The following is a 19379-nucleotide window of genomic DNA, read 5'->3' as shown; positions in this document are numbered from 1 at the left end:
TGATGCCATCCCTGGGCAAGTGGTCATGGTAGGTATAAGAAAGCAAGCTGAACAACTCTAGGGAACCAAGTCAGTAGGAAGCACAGCCCTCCTCCATGGTCTATGCTCCCGTTCCTGCCTTGAGTTCTTACCCTGATTTTCCTCAATGATGGACTGTTACCTGAAAGTGTGAGAAGAAATAAAAACCTTTCCACCACACTTTGCTTTTAGCCAGTGTTTTATCACAGCAATAGAAAGCAAATAAGACAGTGTCGGTGCTGCTGGGAATTATCTTGTGTCATTGATTTACCTGGGAATTGGCAGCTGGTGAAAACTTAACTCTTCTGAATATAGTCGGAACAGTTTTTCTGGTCCTATGCTCATGTGATGGTTAATCTTGGTTGTCAGCTTGGTATGCATGAGGAGACAGAACCTCAGCGGAAGACTTGCCTCTATTAAATTTGCCTGTGTGTCTTCAGGGTGTTTTCCTGATTGCTACTTGATGTAGGAGGACCTAGTCCACTGTGGGTGGCACCATTCCTCGGCATGGGGCCTAGGATGTATAAGAAAGGAGAGTGAATGTGAACCTGAGAGCAAACCATTTGGCACTGTTCCTACAGGGCTTCTGATTTTGTTTTTATTTGAACTCTGGTTCTGGCTTACCCTAGATGTTGAACTGTGATAAGGACCGTGGTGGGGACTTGTGGGATCAAATAAACTCTTTCCTCCCCAGATTGCTTTTGGTCATGGTGTTTATCACTAAAAACAGAAAAGAATATTAGAAAATGTTCAAATGCCTAAAACATGAATAATATTTTAAACTATAAATTTGGACTCAGACAGATTATAGGCGAAGCATCCCATTCTCCTGACCATAATTGGAACCCTTTCAATGTAATGCATCCTTAGTATCACTTTCCAAACAACTGTGATGGGTTTCACAAGATGCCATTCTCAAGCAGGGATGGCTATTAACCCCATTTCCTCCTTCGGTATTCTGACCTTGCACTATGCTGCTCTCCTGTTGTGTGCTACAAAGAATGGATGAGGACCAGGGACCTGCCAAAGTCCTACTGCTCTAGCAACTGTAGGCTCTGTAAAGATCTTCCCTAGGGTTTGAAGAGAAAATTTTGATTAGCAGTATCTTCTCACATGGCTCTCGAGCCCTGAGCTTAACTCTGAGAGACCTTACAAAGGAGAGTTCCCTTTGGGAGAATTAATAGACCTTGAGCATGGAGTTCAGCCTGAAGTAAGTAATTACAGATTTGATAGAGAGAGGGAAAGAGCCTAAATAAAAGTAAACGATTACAATTCACACCTAGTTCGTATAAAAATGGTAGACTTTAACCTTTGACCTATCTCCTCTAGAAACAATGTTCTAACAATATTCTTTAATTTCCTGAACAGGAAATGTTGCATAATTGATGCCTAGGGAATTTTAAAGATATGTGTGAGGAAATTCATAAGAGACTTTAGACCCGAGTTGATAAGAGAAAAAAGAATTTCCTTTGGAATAGATGTGGTAGGACTCTCCGGGTGTATCAACCCTCAAGAGGGTAAGACAAGGGGTTTGCTAGCTCCAGGCAAGCAGAGGCTACATTGTGAGACCTTCAAGATCAACAAACAAATAAATACATAAATAAATATTCTTATACATCCAGTTATATCACAAAAGAAGTTACATAATTAGGAAATAAGGTTTTTGCTATCCACGTAATATTATGATTCCCAGTAGAAAATGTCAAATTATGTGGCTAGGTCAAATATGTAAGGACATGAGGGCAGGTCTCATGATTTTCATTGTTATGATTAATTCCAGTGGGTCAAAATGGACCAGACATTTCTATGCATAATATTTGTTTATACAAAATTTCTGCTTGGTAAAGATTCTTCTGGGTGAAATGACGAAGTGAAAAGATTTAATACTGTAAATTTCTTTATACCATCACCTTTTTTGTTTGTGTAAGCTTATATTCTTCCCACACAGGTGTGGGAACTCCTGTCTCTTTAATACTGGGCAGGCCCCAGAATCATGAGCCACTTGGTAATAAAACATATGAAGCTAATCCTGTTCTTAGCTCTGCTCAGGAGTCTCTGTCTCATTGGGAGCTGTTTGCTATTTTTCTTTCTGAGTTTTTGCTTCAGAAGGTAAAGGTTCATAGGCAGAACTCCTCTCATTTCCATGTAAAAATTCTGAAGTTCTTCATTCATCAGATGGTCCAGCAAAGGAATGGGCTCTCATGAGAATCACTCAAGCAGTTATTTATTCCCATAAGCCCACTTCTTTATTTATTCCTTCTGCACACACACACACATACACACACACACACACACACACACACACACACACACACACAGAGACTGTCAAGGCTCACAGCTAGAGGAGCAAATGCATAATAAAGTAACATAATTTCTTATGTCAGCAAGGCAGTATTTTGTGAAAGTCTGTGAGAGTCAGATCTCCAACCAGAAGCGATCCATTCTGCCCAAATCAGAATACTGTCTAATGCTTCAGTGTGACCCAGAAACAAAAGCCTGACCTCATCATGAAAACTTATTTTCTAGTCAATGATTAATTTCTACTAGACTTCCTTTATTTAAGCATATTTTCAAAACTTGTGAGGTAACTATGGCAATGGACATAGAAGGGAGAAAGATCTTTGTTATTAATTTCTACATGCAGAGCTAGGTCAGGTGCTTGGTTGTGTTATTATGCAAATCTCCAAACATGGCAGTACATAACCTGCTGGGAATGTTCTTTCCAGGAACAAAGTGCCTTTTCAAAGAAGTTTGCTTTGAGGTTAATTATTTTTGTTAAATTTCAAATGCATGGTTCTCTTTGAAAATATATATTTTCTGATTATTTAATAAATCACACTATTTTGATTAGAGGGAATTTGAGTTCTTCAGGGGTAGTTTCAAAAGCACCTGTTGCAAAATCTTTAATTTAGATTGTTTACTTGTAAACAGTCACAATGATATACTTGCAGGAAGGATGGAATAAGATAGAATATGACATTAGGTGTAGAAGAAAAAAATACATACTTATGGTTCATGAATGGAACTTGTGACATTTAGTTCATATTTTGAATGTTCTTCAAATCTGTGCATAGAATATAAGACAAATGGCAAATCACTGATTCTTGGATTTGAAACTACAACATCCAGTTGAAGTTACAGAAAAATTGTTCCCAGTTTTTCCAAAGAATATTGTCAAATTTTACATTTGACTTGCATAATATGTTTCATCCTAAAAATAATGACTTGAGTAGTGATTTTCAAACTAAGCCTGGCATTTATGTAGGTTCCTTATTTCTAACCAATAGTTTTGAGTGCCCTGTAACATTTTGTGTCTCTGTAATTTATTTCAAAAGCTTGGGGCTAAGATCTTTGGTGCCACAGATGTCTTACATTCTGCCTTTCAAATGACACTGTTTTAAAGGATTATGGTTTCATGAGCTAGTAGTCAACTAACCAGTCCCTCACAAAACAATAGCATAGGCAGGAAAAAGACTTCTGAATAGTTTAGTTGCAGAGTTACCATGGAAACAAGATACATTTGCTTTATTAACATAATCTTTTCCTTTTTTTAGTCCCTTTGCTTTCTAGAAAGAAGTCTTCTTTGATATGATCACAATTAAACAATGGATTCTGAAATTGAACTGGCATTTATAGGAGTTGGTAACAATGTAAAACAATTTTGCTTATCTGAAAAGCATTCTGCTTTAAAAGAAGTTTATAGATAGCTTTTCAAGGTTTGTCATTTCCTATTAAGGGTGATATGACTCCAGGTTGGCTTTCTCGGGGTATAACATCACAGGAATTTTCCATTACATTATTCTTTTTTCAGTAATACTCGGTCCATTTTCATTTTTGTGTCAGTTCTTAGAGTATCAGTGCTGCTTTTGTATAACTTTTCTCTCTGTGTTTATCAAAGAAACAGGTACAAAATCATGTTGTGTAGTGCAATTATAATAATTGAAAATGTTCACAATGCGCTAGGATCCCATCATCTCTAATTAGATTATTTTTTAAGCTCCTACTATACGCAATATGCAATACTAGACAGTACTGAGAATACAAAAAGAGTTATATCCATCCCCAACATTTAAGGTATTTTTGATGCTTTGTTTAAATTACAATGTATTCTCTTTTGGCATGACTCATATTAAGTAGTTGTAATCTAATAATGCATTGATGAGATAATTGATATGGAGCTTTTCAAGTAGATAACTAGTCTAGTAAGATTGTTTTTTCTTTCTGGGGGGTTTTAAAAATTAACTTTAATTGTGTGTGTGTGTATGTATGTATGTATGTATGTGCATGTGTGTGTGTGTGTGTGTGTGTGTGTCAGAGAGAAAAGGAGAGAGAGAGAGGGAGGGAGGGAGGGAGGGAGGGAGAGAGAGAGAGAGAGAGAGAGAGAGAGAGAGAGAGAGAGAGAGAGAGAGAGAGAGAGAACAGGTGCCTGGATAGCTTGGAAATTTCTCATAGAAAATGGCAAATGACTAAAACAAAGACTACTTATTAAAAAAAATACTACAAAGTTGAACTGATAAAGCAAGTTAAAAAGCTAAAAAAAAGATTTCAAATAATCAGAGCTTTTCAGAAATGCTGCATAGTTAAAATATTTCTAGTTTCAACATTACATCATATTGGAACATGTGTGACTGCTGATATGTTTGTCCACTCTACAACACTCACTGAACCTTGTCACCTCCAGGGCATCCCTTGAAGGATATCCATGAATTCTAGTTATGTTTTATAACAGTTAGAGTGAAAAGTAAACATGGAGCTGGAGTTCATTTCTCTTCCACATTTTACTGCACATCATCTGTGGAGCCCAAACCAAATAACACCACCATGCTTTTTTGTGTTAGCCAACAATTTGGTTACTGTGACAGAATGTTTGATAAAATCAACTCTGAAGGAAGAGAGGTATATTTGAGCTCACAACTGCAGAGGTTCTAGTACATTGTCATCTGGTGCCATTGTTTTGGAGCTGTGGTGGGGGGCATTCAAATATAGATGACATATACATAGATGAACCGTCATATGTTTTTCCAGTCTGTATTACCACCTCATAGTTGATGCTTTTAAGTCTTCATGAAACTCTAATTGTGAAGTCCAGTGTAAGGACATCAGAAAGTATAACAGGGCTGTACATATGGAAGTTTTCAAGTGTCCATGTTATAAGGCAAGATATGAGCTCCATAGAAAACTCATATTAGTGGAGGTCTCCATTGGTTCCATTGAAATGCATCCTTAAAGGAGTAAAATGCTTTGTACTACAAGTTTATTAATTAGGTGTGCATATGACTAATTGATGGGATTGTAGTTTGATAAAATTAAGAGAATTGCTTTTTAAATAACAGATAACTTTGAGACCGATACAGGACCCATTTCCTATCTATCATGAGCTTTCTGCTGCATTTATCTAGTTTGAGTACATGAAATGTCAAGCCAAGCTTCCCTTTGCAATTATGGATAAAGTCATCTTCACAACTGTGTTTGTCATAACACATAGCAGTATGTTGTGAGCATATACAGCCTCTAGAGCATAGAGCAACCCTCTAGACTATTGATGGTACATGCTTCATAGACAGGCAGAATTTGAAGAGAAGACTGATATGAAGAAAAAGTAATGCCATGGTTATTTCCAAAGTCTTGTAATTAGCTTGCACAATATTCCAGAGTTCTGCTATTTGGAGATTATGTCATTAAATTTAAGCAAAGGCAAAGTAAGTTTACTTGTAAGGTATCTGGCTGTTGTCAATACTAACAGTAGTTTCATTCATCATGTTTCAAGTAAAAGGAGAACCTGGGAGAGTAATAATTGTTCCAAGCTGTTAATAAATGTTCTGAGGTATCTAAAGTGGTCACACATTAGTTAAACCCCTATGGGCATTGTTTTATTATAGCAAAGTAATTGGTGTTGATAAAGATGACTGTAGGTTAATAACATAAAATATTGGGTCATATTTGTATGTTTATTTAATGAATAAAGGTGTAGAATGCATTTTACAACATTTTTAATAGTGTGATGAAGATAAAATCAACTGAAATGATAGTTATGTGTCTCTATATATTATAATAATTATTTGATAGTATGAGGTAAATATATTACATCATAATATATATTGACTTAACATTGTGAATGTATATTACATTCAAAAAGATTAATAGAACTATAAAGATCAGAACACCTTATTGTTTTTTAAAGCACAAAATAAACAAGTCAAATATTTTCATTTTTATGTTGCATATTTCATAAATCTTCTTTCTTTATGGGAAGATAACTTTTTAAATAAATTGTCTTTCAAATGAAGTATGTAAATACACCCTTATGTCCTACCTTCTAGAAGGTGCCTATCATTTATTTCTTATAAATTAACTAGCTAATGTTCTTTAATGGAATTGCACATTATAAACAGATAATGGCCTATGAAAATAAATATATATGTCAAATCTTCCTAAAGTAATGAGAGGGAATAAACTTGCAGACAAAAGAAAAGCATCTATTTTTAAAGCGTAGGACCATTATAGTTATTCAGTTTTCACCTTTAATTTCACTAATGCCAATCCTATTATACCAAACTAGTCACTCTTTTAAAAAAATGAAATAATTAGAATGACCTGCATATCTTGTGTTCACAGTAGGAGACGTATCCAAACACTATTGTCAGAATTCAGCATTCAAAAACAGGAGAAGCTTTCATCCACAAGCTGATTTAGAACTGATGACCATGACATTCTTCTAGAATGCTAAAAGAAATGGAGATTGTTTTATCTTCTTATTCTCCACAAACTGTGACTGTTTGGCTACTGAGTTACCATGTCTTAAAAGTGACCTAAAATTGCATGCTCAATAATTCATTAATAAGCTAGTAATAGAAAAAATAGTTTATTTGATTGAATGAGAAATGGCTTTCAATTATAATTTCAATGCATTGGACCCATATTTTTATAGAATCAAACCTGTTAATTAAGTTAAGATTTAGATCATCCTTGCTATGGTAAATAAGAAAAAATTTCAATTAAATGGTTCATTTTTAAGTTTTTTTCCAGGAAATAACATTTAGGCTATTATCTAGTGTTCTAAAAAATTGCTATTCTAGACATAAAGCAGTGAGGATTTAAAAAAATATATTCATTGGTATTCACATACCAGTGGAAATAGCATATCAAATATTTGAATAAGTAATGTGATCTAAATTATACCCTTTTAAATGGCTATACATGAGAAAGAAAGTATGATTAAGATTATGATTGCATCATTTTAAAACTGAAGGGCCAGGAAAGACATTCCATAAACACATGCAGAAAATGAACCCAAAATGTTGCTGAAGACTCAGTTCTCTGCCGTGAAGTTTATGTGCATGGTTCTTTCCTGTAGTGACAATGCAACTTTCCGACTTGAGATTTCAGGGGCGTCACTCCCTGTGGGATGTATCACTAAGCATTTTTCATTGTCCCCTTGTTATCGTGGGCAGAGTCATCATAGTGGCTGTTTGAAAAATACCCCACATTTCTACAATGTTCCCTGCAATGGAATTCTGGAAATAAAGCCTACAAGATCTTTCTCAAAATCAAATTTAACACCTTTGTCTTAGATATGGCCAATACATCTCAGAAATAGAACTTAGTTTTGATACTAACAGAGAGGTCAAAGAAAAGTAGGGAAAGAAGTCACCCTGAAATTACTGAAGAAGCCCTGACGTTTATAATGGCATGCCTTCTTATAACTTACACATTCTACAGTTCTCAGGTTCTAAATACATCTTGTCCATCTGTTGAACAGCCAACTCATCCTTTTGCTCAGATGTGTGTACAGATTACTGAAGCTCTCTGAGTCACAGCTTTTTCATCTCCAAAATAATATCATACGATTAAAAATGGAGGTCAAGTACATGAGGCAACTGGGGCAGAGACTAATACACAGGAGGAACTTTAAAAATAGAATTGATGGGGGGACAAAGAGGGAAGTGACCACTTGTTCACTCCTTGAGTCAGCTAATGATGACCACTCCATGCTAGGTCTGCACGATTGCCAGAGTTTACAAGTGAAAATATGGCAGGTGAGGTCACTGTCCTCTTAGAGCCTACAAATAGAAAGCCTGTATGGTGGTGATACTTAGAAATAATTATGAAAATGACTTTGTCAGTCAATCTCTTGGGTTATCCTCATCTGTATTCCTTAGCAGTATCCACACTTACATTTAGTCAGCAGATGTCTTCTTAATTAGCATTTTATCATTGATATCATTCTCAGATTTCCTTTCTAATGGATGTGAATTTTTTTTTGCTTATCTTAATAAGGCTGTACCTTATTCAATTGTAACATTAAAATAACTTAAGTTGAGGGTGATTTGAGGGGCAAAAACTAGCTTTTTTAGTTTGTTGATGAGCAATTTGGTAAATATGGGCATGGATTTTTTTTAAGATTTTTATTTTTTTATGCATATGAGCATTTGCTTGTATGTATGTCTGTAAAACACTTGTATTCCTGGTACCTATGTAGGCCAGGACACCGGATTCCCTATAACTTGAGTTATGGGTGAATATAAACAGCTGTATCTGTGCTGAGAATTAAACCTGGGTTATTTGGAAGAGTAGGCAATGCTCTTAACCACTGTGTAATCTCTTTAGCCCCAAGGGCATAGCTTAGTGATGAAGCATTTTGAATTTCCCTAATGGAGTCAACTGTTTCTGCTTGTGATGGTTAAAAAAAAATGGTACAAAGTATCTGTAACATTATGGGTCCTAAAAGGATAGCCTGAATTTTGATAGATGTGAAACAGTATATGTATTGGTGGTGATGATATTTAGAAATGATGAGAAACTTATCTTAATAATAACATTCAGTAATATTATATTTATACATTAATATTTATGCCCACGCATTAATATTAATGTACTAAGTACAAATAAGAATTAATCTCATGACACAAAATAAGAAATTCTTCTACTATAATATTTTTAATGCCATGTTCTTTACATGCTGAGAATAAGTTACAGGTTTTGCCTACTGAAGGAGTGTGTGGAAGCCTTTCCCATCAAAAAAAAGTTTAAAAAGAGCTCAGAAGCCTAATTGCAGAAGTCAACATAACATATTGTGATAGGACCTAAGTAGATTTACAGATCTATGGAAATCAGTGGAAATATACACCTCTCCCTGGGAGAATGAAGTATCTTGTGGTTCTCAACATGGAGTACTGGCACAGTATTGTTGCTTATTTTTGCTCTTTTGGGGGGCCTGCCACCCAGCTCCCAAATAAATCACACATGGAGGCTTATTCTTAATTATGAATTCCAGGCCATAACTTGGCTTGCTTCTTGTCAACTTTTTTTAACTCTAAATTATCCCATCTGTCTTTTGCCTCTGGGCTTTTACCTTTCTCTATTTTTTATATCTTTCTTACTACATTGCTGGTTATGTGGCTGGGTGCCTGGCCTCTGATGTCTTCCTTCTTCTCCTGCTCCTAGATCTCTCCTCTCCCAGATTCTCCTCCTATTTATTCACTCTGCCTGCCAGCACCACCTATCCTTTCTCCTGCCTTGCTATTGGCCGTTCAGTTCTTTATTAGACCATCAGGTGTTTTAGATAGGCACAGTAACACAGCTTCACAGAGTTAAACAAATGAAGCAGAAGCAAAAGTAACACACCTGAAAATAATAATCCCCAACAGTCTAGTCTCTATTAAAGTGCAGCTCTCTTGCTGATGGTGCACAATGCAGCCACCCATGGGTGAGCTACCAACAGAACTAGGCCCATAATAAGGCTTTCATCACACATGCTTCACTGTGTTGCCAATCACTTGAACATATTGTCTCTGAGGTTTCTTCCGACCTACTTTTCCTTGAGGGGGAAAAAAGTCCTTTAAAAATTAAGCAACTTGGTGTTATTCTTCTTTTTAGACCCAGAGATTTACTTAGTGATATTTGATAGTATATTTTATTTACTTGTTCAAATATATAGACCTTGTGTGAAATAAATAATCTCCTTAATCAGAGCCTGGTCCCTGTAGGAAATATACTATTTTTCATTCTTTTCATACTCATATCAAAGTCAATCATTTGTAGCAAGTCCTATCAAGTTTTCTTTCCTTAGGTTATATGTGTGTCTGTGTGTCTGTGTGCCTGTGTGTGTGTCTGTATGTGTGTGTTTTCCATATTGGTTTCGGTGGTGAGGTCACACTAGAGAGGTAGGGAATTGGATATAAAGCTATGGAATTCTTGGGACTGGTGCAGACAGAGACCATAGGCTCTGGAATGACAGGTATTTGGGTGGCATTCAAAACTAAGAGCTGGTGTAAAATCATATGGGAGTGATGGTAGATAGAAAGTCTAAATACTAATCCATCACTGGCAGATGAATGTTCAGCTCTAAACAAGACATTTACCCTCTCAGGCTCAAGAAACATTGCAAAAGAGGAAATAGAAAGATTGTAAGAGCCAGAAGATAAAGATGGCTGTCCTGGGCAAGGCACAGCCATTGAAATCATGAACTCTTAGCAGCAGTGGATGCCTGCACTGAGTCTGCACAAGAATAGACCCTTCAACAGTGAGGCATGGGTAGAGGAAGTGTTTAGGAAGCCCTACTCCTCACTGTTAGATGATTCCCTACTGACAAGTTCAAGCAGAGGGGAAACTCACTGATGTGTGAGCCCACTGATGTCTCCACCAGGACCCAGCGAATTGGACCCAGTGAATAGTTCCCATCCACTGACCACACAGATGGCCCTGGTTAAACTAAACCGGTCACAAAATAAAACCAGAAGTCATGCGTCTGGGAAAACAATTGGTAATGCTGGGTCGATAGAGATGCAAGAGAGATGAAAGAGCATGGAGAGAGAAAGAAACCAGAATACACTATATACCTGTCTGAAAATGTCAAATAACAAAATTAATAAGACAGCCAGAAAATGTCTAAAAAACTACCAACTGAGATATTCATCCCCTATTTATAAATCTAAAATAATGACTAATCAGGGTTATCTAGAAGGTTGAAGAGAAACTGAGCTTGCTGAGGTTTTCAAACTAGACAGAGTGGTAGTTTCAAAGAGTGGCCCCAGAGGCTCATCTATTTGAATGCTTGGTGGCTGGGAACCTGTTTGGGAGAGATGAAGAGATGTGGCCTTGTTAGAGGAGGTGTGACACTGGGGGTGGGCTGTGAGGTTTCAAACGCCCATGCCAGGCCCAGTTAGCTCTTTTTCTGCCTCTTACCCGCTGATAAGGATGGAAGCACCCAATTACGGCTCCAGAACTATGCCTTGCTGCCTGCCATGTTCCCTGCAATGACGGTCATGGACTCTAACCCCCTGGAAGCCTTTCTCCTCTAAGTTGCTTGGGGCATGGTGACTCTTCACAGCAATAGAAAAGTAACCAAGACAGAGAGATAACTAGCTCTGTCATTGCTTTTAATGGATCATATAGATGAAAACCGCTAAGACATCTGCTTTACTGAGCTAACCAAGGAAGCAATAGATTTATCTGCATAGAAAGAGTTTTGGACTATTGAACAAGAAAAGTCTTTATTTCAAATATTATATAGGTCCCTCTTTAAGTTATAAATGGTTTGTTAATATGGGGTTTGTAAACTGTGTAAGGTGCTGCACAAATCTATAAAATAAGTATTATAGTGTATTAATTAAAACCTACTCTTGCAAGACTATTTGCAAACTTTTTTATTTTTCCCTTCATTATACTTAAGATTATTTAACTCATTTTAATGGTCATGATTTCAGTGCCCATTTTCATGGGATACTTTATGCTTGTTGGACTCCACAATGGACAGACATTTGCCTAATAGAGCAGCCGATGTCTTTTGTTGCTGGTTTATATTAGAGAGATTCAAATACCAGGCAAGTCGAAGTAGTAATATGAGGTTACAAGAAGGTTAATGTTATTTAGGCAGATGGTAAATTGCAAATTCAACCTGTTGTCACAATAATAATTATCTGAAGAATCACTAGCATCACAAATAAGAGAAAAATGAAATAATTTTTTTCCACATACATACACAGATCTGTTTTTAACAGTTTACATAGAAGAAGTAGCTGTTTGTCGCAAAAATTGATTATTATGTTCTCATTCACCAGTCATTGTATGGAATAACATGTTCAACATATTCAATGTATCTTTAATGATTATTTTAATGCACATTTCTAGGTAACAATGGCTTGAGCATTTAATCTAAAAATTTATTGAATTAAATATATTTCTGGAGTCATTGTTATTAACTAGTCACCCCTTTATCTATAAAAACAGATTCTAATACAAAGCATGATGACTCAAGTCTATAATATTAGTGCTAAGGGGGATAGCCTGGGCTACATTCAAGGCAATTCAAGGCAAGACCAGAGCTACCAAGTAATCCTAGAAGAAACAAAGAAAAAAATATTCAGATTCCAAATTACTTACTAAGCCATGGATGTTATTCTTATAAATAAATTATATTTAAGCTGTATTCTTTGATCACAGTTTTTGCTACTTTGCTAATATATTCTATGGCTAAAGTCTCCATATCAGTTACTAGGAAATTCTCATTTTTCTCAGCATGTACCCCCGTGAATATAATTATCAGGTTTGCTAAAGAAAGATGATATTTTAAAATTCTGTAAAACAAGCTCTATCCCAATGCTTTGAGATGTTTGTTCTCTGATTTTAAAAAGAACGCTGTAAATGTTGGCATGTTTCCTATTAGAAGGCATGATTTGTTTTCTAAAGCAATTCCCAAGGATATTCACAGTGAATTCTGATGTACCTGAGAGGACTGTCAGATGAACAGCTGCCCTCTGAATGCAACCAATTAAATAACACAGCAGTTTGAAGCTGTCACTTGAAAATATTGCAGCTCATCTAAACAAGTGATTGAAAAGTCATAGTAAACGTGTTTGAAATGGAAGTCATGAAGGTAGCTGTCACAGATTCAGAGAATCATTAGGTGGCAAGGAGGTAATTAGTTCTACCAACCTTTCTTCCTAATGCAGAGGTTCCTCAAAACACCTTTTCACAGAGCAAAGAAAGGGCGCTGCCTCGTTCTGTGTTATGTACGGAGAGTACACTATCAAAGCAGGCCGAGTCAAGTGGGGAGTGCTACATTCTATGATCTTCAAAGATTAAAAAAAAAAAGTCAATTTGTTTGTTAGGTCTGTTCATGGCTCTGGTACTTTGTGGCCTTAGAGGTTGCATCTGACTTGTTTCAACCTGAGAAACTATTTTCTAATGGTTTGATTAGCATCATTTCCAACACTCATTTAGGGCAATAACAAATGCACCTATAATGACTATACATACCTATAAATAATAATATGTATGCATCTGTGTGCCATGAATGCCAACACAGAAATTACTACGCTTAATACATATGGCCACCGTCATTAAATACTATGAATTGTATGGATTTCTTCTGATGTTAAGTTGCATCTTTTAAAAGCTTAATTTATATAAGTATATGTGAAATAAATTTAAAATTCATCAGCGAACTTAAATTAAGTCCATTGATATTTTATATTTATAAATTTTAATAGCAATTAAATTTTAGTATTTCTAAGATTATATTATAATGAATATCTCTCCTAAATGCTCTGGAAAGAAATATACAATGTAAGAAAAGTTTTAAAAACATTTATCCTTGAAATTAAACAAGAATTATTCCTATTGCTTTATAACATGCTAAACCATATAAATATACAATGAAATAATTGTAGTTTGTGTTTAGCATGTTATATATTAGGATGTGCAGTGTAATATTTTTTTTTACAACTGGATGCTAGATATGCTAGGTATGATTTGAAAAAATTCTGAGTCACTGTAACATAATGGTCTCATGTATAGGTGCAGATGAAAATGTGACATCCAGAAATTTAGAATAGTGGTGTAAGTAATATTTTAAGTATTTACCCAAGTAATTAATTCCCATTGGAAATGTGCTATTAGAAGCAGAGCTTTCTGCAGGCTAGAACTTATGAACCCTATCAGCCTCAGCTAAAGTGAGCTTCCTGGTAGAATTGCCATTCACTTGCTGAGAAAGAAAGAAAGCTTTCCTATCTTACAAATTCCTATAATCATTTTGCCCCTTTCTGCTGGAAATAGCCCTACATCTTTCTATTCTGTCCTCTGCACTGTCCTAAGCACTATCCCCGACCTCTACAGTTACATTCTACAGTTATTTTTTGCAATGACTTAATCCCATGGCACTAAAAGCAACATCAAAAATTTTCCCTCTAATGCACATAGAGTAAGAATTATTGATCATTGGTAGACAATAGTTTTGGATTTTTGTTTGTTTGTTTGTTTTGTTTTGTTTTACATAAATAAGACCTTCTGGGGAAATGGATGTTCAAAAGATAGTAAGATAGACTGGGGCAGTGGTTCTCCAACTTTGACTTGTATCAAATTCAGCTGCAGGATTTGTAAGAATATGTTGATGGACTCTAATGCCAGTCTTTATGACTATACAGCACCGCAGGATGTAAATGCAAAAGCCATCTCTTAAGGAAATGGATGAAGTATCCTCTTCTGACACTACAGGGAGAGAGAGGCCAGTGGCTTTGAATTGGCTGTGTTGGGACTATTTGTGGCATGGAAACCAGCCAATGCTGGTTTAATTTTCATAACCCTGGTTTATCATCAAATCACAGATCAGGATAGGCAAGGTTTGCATTTGTCGTGGGTTTTCAGATGTTACTAATGTTGAGACCACATTCTAAAAACCAGTCAGTGATGAAAATTGTTCAGTCAAAAACACCTTTAATTTATTAAACTAGTTAACAATATTAAGGTTTTTAAAGGCCTAGTTTAATAAGCTCTTGAAAAGCGGCCACTTCTGGACCCAAGACTCCAGTATCATTGTTGAAGACAGAGTGGAAAGATTGCAAAAGCTAGAGGATCAGGGACTTAGCAGTGACATTGTGTCTCCTACTAATGCCAGAAGCTACATCCATAAAAATCTTATCACCTTAACTGCCTAGACATGAGCTGAACAGGGATAACAATAATATGATAAGGGGGACAGTGGGATTGGTGGGGCAGTGAGCACACAGAGAGAAGCCCAGGAGGCCTCAACCCTACACAAAGAACTACAGGCAACTAAAGAATTCTGAAAGCAAGAGAACCATCTTCCTCAGATTATCCAATACCTATCATCCAGCCCTGAAAATATACATACAAGTACCATTACACACACTGAGCAGGTTGTATTTATGCATTTAAGAATATGTATGTATGTACATACATATATGTATGCAACAACAATTAATGAAGAAAGAAGTTTGAAAGAGAGCAAAGTGGGGTGTATGGGACATTTGAAGGGAGGGAAAGGAAAGGTTAAAGGATGTAATTATATTACAATCTCAAAAAGAGAATAAACAATAAAAGAATAGGATAAATGTTTAAAAGCGAAAATTAAACTATAAATAAAGATGAAATATTTTGCATTGAATCAACTAAGCTGGGCTCCTATGGGCTCAGAGACATTGAAGCGGAAAGCCCAGGATCTGCATGGGTCTACATCAGGTTCTCTGTGTATATGTTATGGCTGTTAGCTTGGCTTTTTTTTTTTTTTTTTTTTTTGCCTTGTCTTATTGTATCTTGTTTTGTCCTGTTGGGTTGTTGTTCTTTGGCGGTCTGTTCATTTTCAAGGGAAATGAAAGGGAGTAGATCTGGAGTAGAGGGGAGGTGGGGGGGGGCGGATCAAGGAGGAGTGGAGGGAGGGGAAACTGTGTTTGGGATATGAGAGAAGAATCAATTTTCAATTAAACAAACAAATAAATAATTTGCATACAAAAAGTGTAACTTCTATAAAAAGTAATTATGCTCCAATGTGGATGGTACACACACTAAATATTTCAAACCATTTATACAATTCTGAATTACTACTACTATCTAGATCAGATTAAACAGGATATCAGAATAATAAACATCCATGTCAGTGTTAATATTTTAATTTTTAAATTTGGTCATTTATAATAATTTTGTTCCTCAGAATCCCTGAAACTTTTTCTCTTTCATTTTATGCTGAAAGACAATTATTTCTTTAAAGACATTTAATAGTGTGCTTTTTCTCCAAATATTGTGAAAAGTAAATTTAGCCAGACTAAATGTTAATTGCAGCATTACAAGGTTAAGAAAAGAATGGAATGGTAGGAATAATACATATTAGCATGGTGTCTATTCAATATATTAAATTGAACATTTTTGCCCTCAATTAGCTTCCTATCTAAAAGAGAAACATAAATCAAGTATTCATTGTACAGAATTTAGAAGTATAAAGATACTATTAAAATGTTACACATAATTGAGGGGAGATCCAAATTATACATCCGTAGACCTTTGAAATGAGAAGAGTCAACATGACCCTAAAGAAATTATTGACCTTATAGGTAATCAACAGTGACTCCATCCTCACAAAGGTGACCCCATCTCTGGGCCAGCTTAAACTAAACAGCTGTTCCTGTGTAATACCCAAATGCCACGTATTAACTTACAAACTGCAATTTCACATAGCCTAGATTGCAAAGATGTTTGTGTGACTAGTAAATACTTCAGCTCAAGGTAAACTTACTGGGAAATTCAATACTGTCACAAAGTTACTTTAGTGAACAAGATTCAGATCCAAAGAAACCAACTAGATGTTGTCAATAAGCAGCTGGTCTAATTAGAACTTTCTTTTTTTTCAAATATTTCTGCTACTACTAATAGTTCCTGAGTGTTAAAAGTTACCTTTGTGCAAATTACCCCTAATTTCTTAGGAAGAATGAATAAAAGTGAAGAGTCTAAACTTTGAGGTCTGCTGGTGTGATTTTAAACCATTGCCCCCTTCTTGGTTACATCGTTTTAGTTGTTTTTTCTTTACTGACTACAAAGATCTAAGTATCTGCATTTAACCTGCTTGGTAGAGTCTGTTGTACAAGGTGTATAGATGTAAATGCAGCTCTAAATTAAACATGTGTGCAAAATGCTTGACAGATTATCAGTCACACAAATGCTCAAAAGGGAAGTAAAGAGATGGTTCAGGGGTTAAGAGTCTGTATTGTTTTACAGAGAACCCAAGTTTGCTTCCACATAGAGTGGCTCACAACCACCCGTGATTCCAGCTCCAGGGATCTGTTCCCATCCTCTGGCCTTCACAGGCAACTGCACTCACACACATATTCCCCAACACAGACACACATACATAGACATAACTATGGTGATTTTTATTTGTATTAAAATGTTATTTGTATGTTAATAAATAAAGTTGCAGGGGGTCAGAGCTATTAGCAAGCCATAGGAAAGCAGGGCAGTGGTGGCATACGCTTGTAATCCCAGCACTTGGTAGGCAGAGCTAGGTAAGTCTCTGTGTGTTCAGGGATATAGCCAGTATTGGATACACATGCCTTTAATCTCAATACCAATCATAGAAAACCTGGAGGTCTATACAGACAGGCTGTGATGAGGCGGTCATGTGGTTGGGTTTACAACCAATGAGAAGGCAGAACAGGAACTCTATATAAAAACTTTAACACAGGGGTAGCATTGGTTCGGAGAGGTAGGACCACCGCAGGCTTTAGCTCTTAGCTCTGACCTCTTGGCTTTCTTCTTTGCGTTGGTTCTGTGTTTCTTATTTAATAAGAAGGTTGGTTACATCTACACATAACTTAAAATAAAAATACATATTTAGAAAAATTTCTTAGGAGAAGGTTGGTTATTATTGTGTTATCTCATTTATTCATCATACAAATTCCTTATTACTTTATTGATTCTTAGCTAATTTTATAGATAAAATGAATGAAACTCATAAACATACTATTTTGTCTAGAGTTTTACTAGATGTAGAGGAACCAACATTTGAAAATTACTCTGTGCCAGTTTAACGTTTGCATGTCCCTGGTTGATTCAAAATAACTGAATCTATTCTCTAACATCCCTTTCCCTCCATTCCCAAACAGTACAACTCTATTGGCTCTTTTTCCTCTTTGCCTATTATAAAATTCCCTTCTCGAGTACTAAAAAAAAATCACTGCTCTGCTTAAGCCTTTTCTTCTTGTAAGACAGCTTTGTATATCCTTGATGTGGCTGACTTTTACATCCTAAACTAACCACTGTGTGATACTTGTGTTCATTTTTTTTTAGTGGAACACAGAATAGAAGATCCTTGGTACTGGCCACATGAACATATGAGTATTATAGTCCGCAATTCTACTAGCCTATTCCCTGGATTCCCAAGGTTTTATAATGTCATTATCATTAAATATTTAGTAGGAATTTATATGTACATTTATGGCTAAAAGACTTGGAAATAATGCAGGTAATGAATCTCACTTATGATTGTTTTAATCTCTAAGACATATAAAAATCCTCTTTGTTTTATAAAGACTAGTTCTAGTCTTAATTTATACTGTGATTACTTTTTTAAGGTCTCCATAGTCTATTATTTATTTAAATGTCAAATTCAATGGTTTCTTTAGCATAGCAAGTATTCAATAAATATTTGATGACAGAATTTTCCAGAGTGGTGTTCTAAAGATAGTGATTGAATAACCTATAGATTTATTAAGTATGTTAACTACTAATGAGCATTTTCAAAGAATATTAGGGTTTGTTGACATGTTTTCTGATGTTCTTGTTTGCATCCACATTTAAAGAGAGAATCCTCAATTTTAGGCAGGAAATAGTTTCCAGTCCTGGTTCAGGCACTTCATCTCTCTTGACCTCATTTCTTTATCTATAAGACAAAATGCTACATGAAATATGTTTTAAGAGCTGGTCCATTTCTATAACCTGGTCTTATAGTAATGATTTTAAGAGGACAGGGAAACTGCTGCAAGTTATTACTAAGCCATGAAGATTAGTTGCAGAATTAATTCTAGATAGATCTTGGATTTCAGGTGAACACATTGTATCCTAGACACAAAAGCAATCATCATCATCACCTGGTGATTTGTTTAGAGGACCTCTCAAATTCAGGCGATCCTGAAGTAGACAGTAGCGCTGTAGGATCTCAACAGGGAGTAGGGGGGGTTACAATGAGGAGGCACAGCTTTAGAAGATGGCATGTTAAGTGAACAGCCCCTGAAACATCACACAGTTCCTTGTTCTGAAATTGACATACAACTGTAGTCAAAAATAATCAGCTCTCATGGCTGATTATGTAACAGCTTCCCGGAGAACAAACAGCCAATTTACATAAAGATTTCTCTTTTCTTCCCCTGTGTTTTACAGAGCTGCACTGGCAATTAGGGTGCAGAACTGTAAGAGAGTGAAAATGAAATGCAAAGATTGTCTGAGGTACATTTTCAAGTCTACTTTCGACTCTGCCATACACCTTCTGCCTACAAACCTCAGGAGTCTGAGGTTTACATTTTAAAACCAGGTTAATTCTTCTACCAGCTCTCACCCCTCCCTCCCAGTGCAGCTTG

General features: G+C 35.9%; 1 protein-coding gene across 4 annotated transcripts in view; it reads left to right on the top strand.

The window, feature by feature from the left end:
- Positions 1 to 19379, top strand: part of Erbb4 (erb-b2 receptor tyrosine kinase 4) — a 1089367-nt gene that overhangs the window by 943011 nt on the left and 126977 nt on the right. The gene's annotated exons all lie outside the window — the stretch shown is intronic.

This window comes from Peromyscus californicus, unplaced genomic scaffold (genome assembly GCF_007827085.1).
Source record: "Peromyscus californicus insignis strain IS unplaced genomic scaffold, ASM782708v3 Scaffold_21__1_contigs__length_65335640, whole genome shotgun sequence".
In the NCBI taxonomy this organism is placed as follows: domain Eukaryota; kingdom Metazoa; phylum Chordata; class Mammalia; order Rodentia; family Cricetidae; genus Peromyscus; species Peromyscus californicus.
This window is presented reverse-complemented; position numbering and strand designations above follow the sequence as displayed.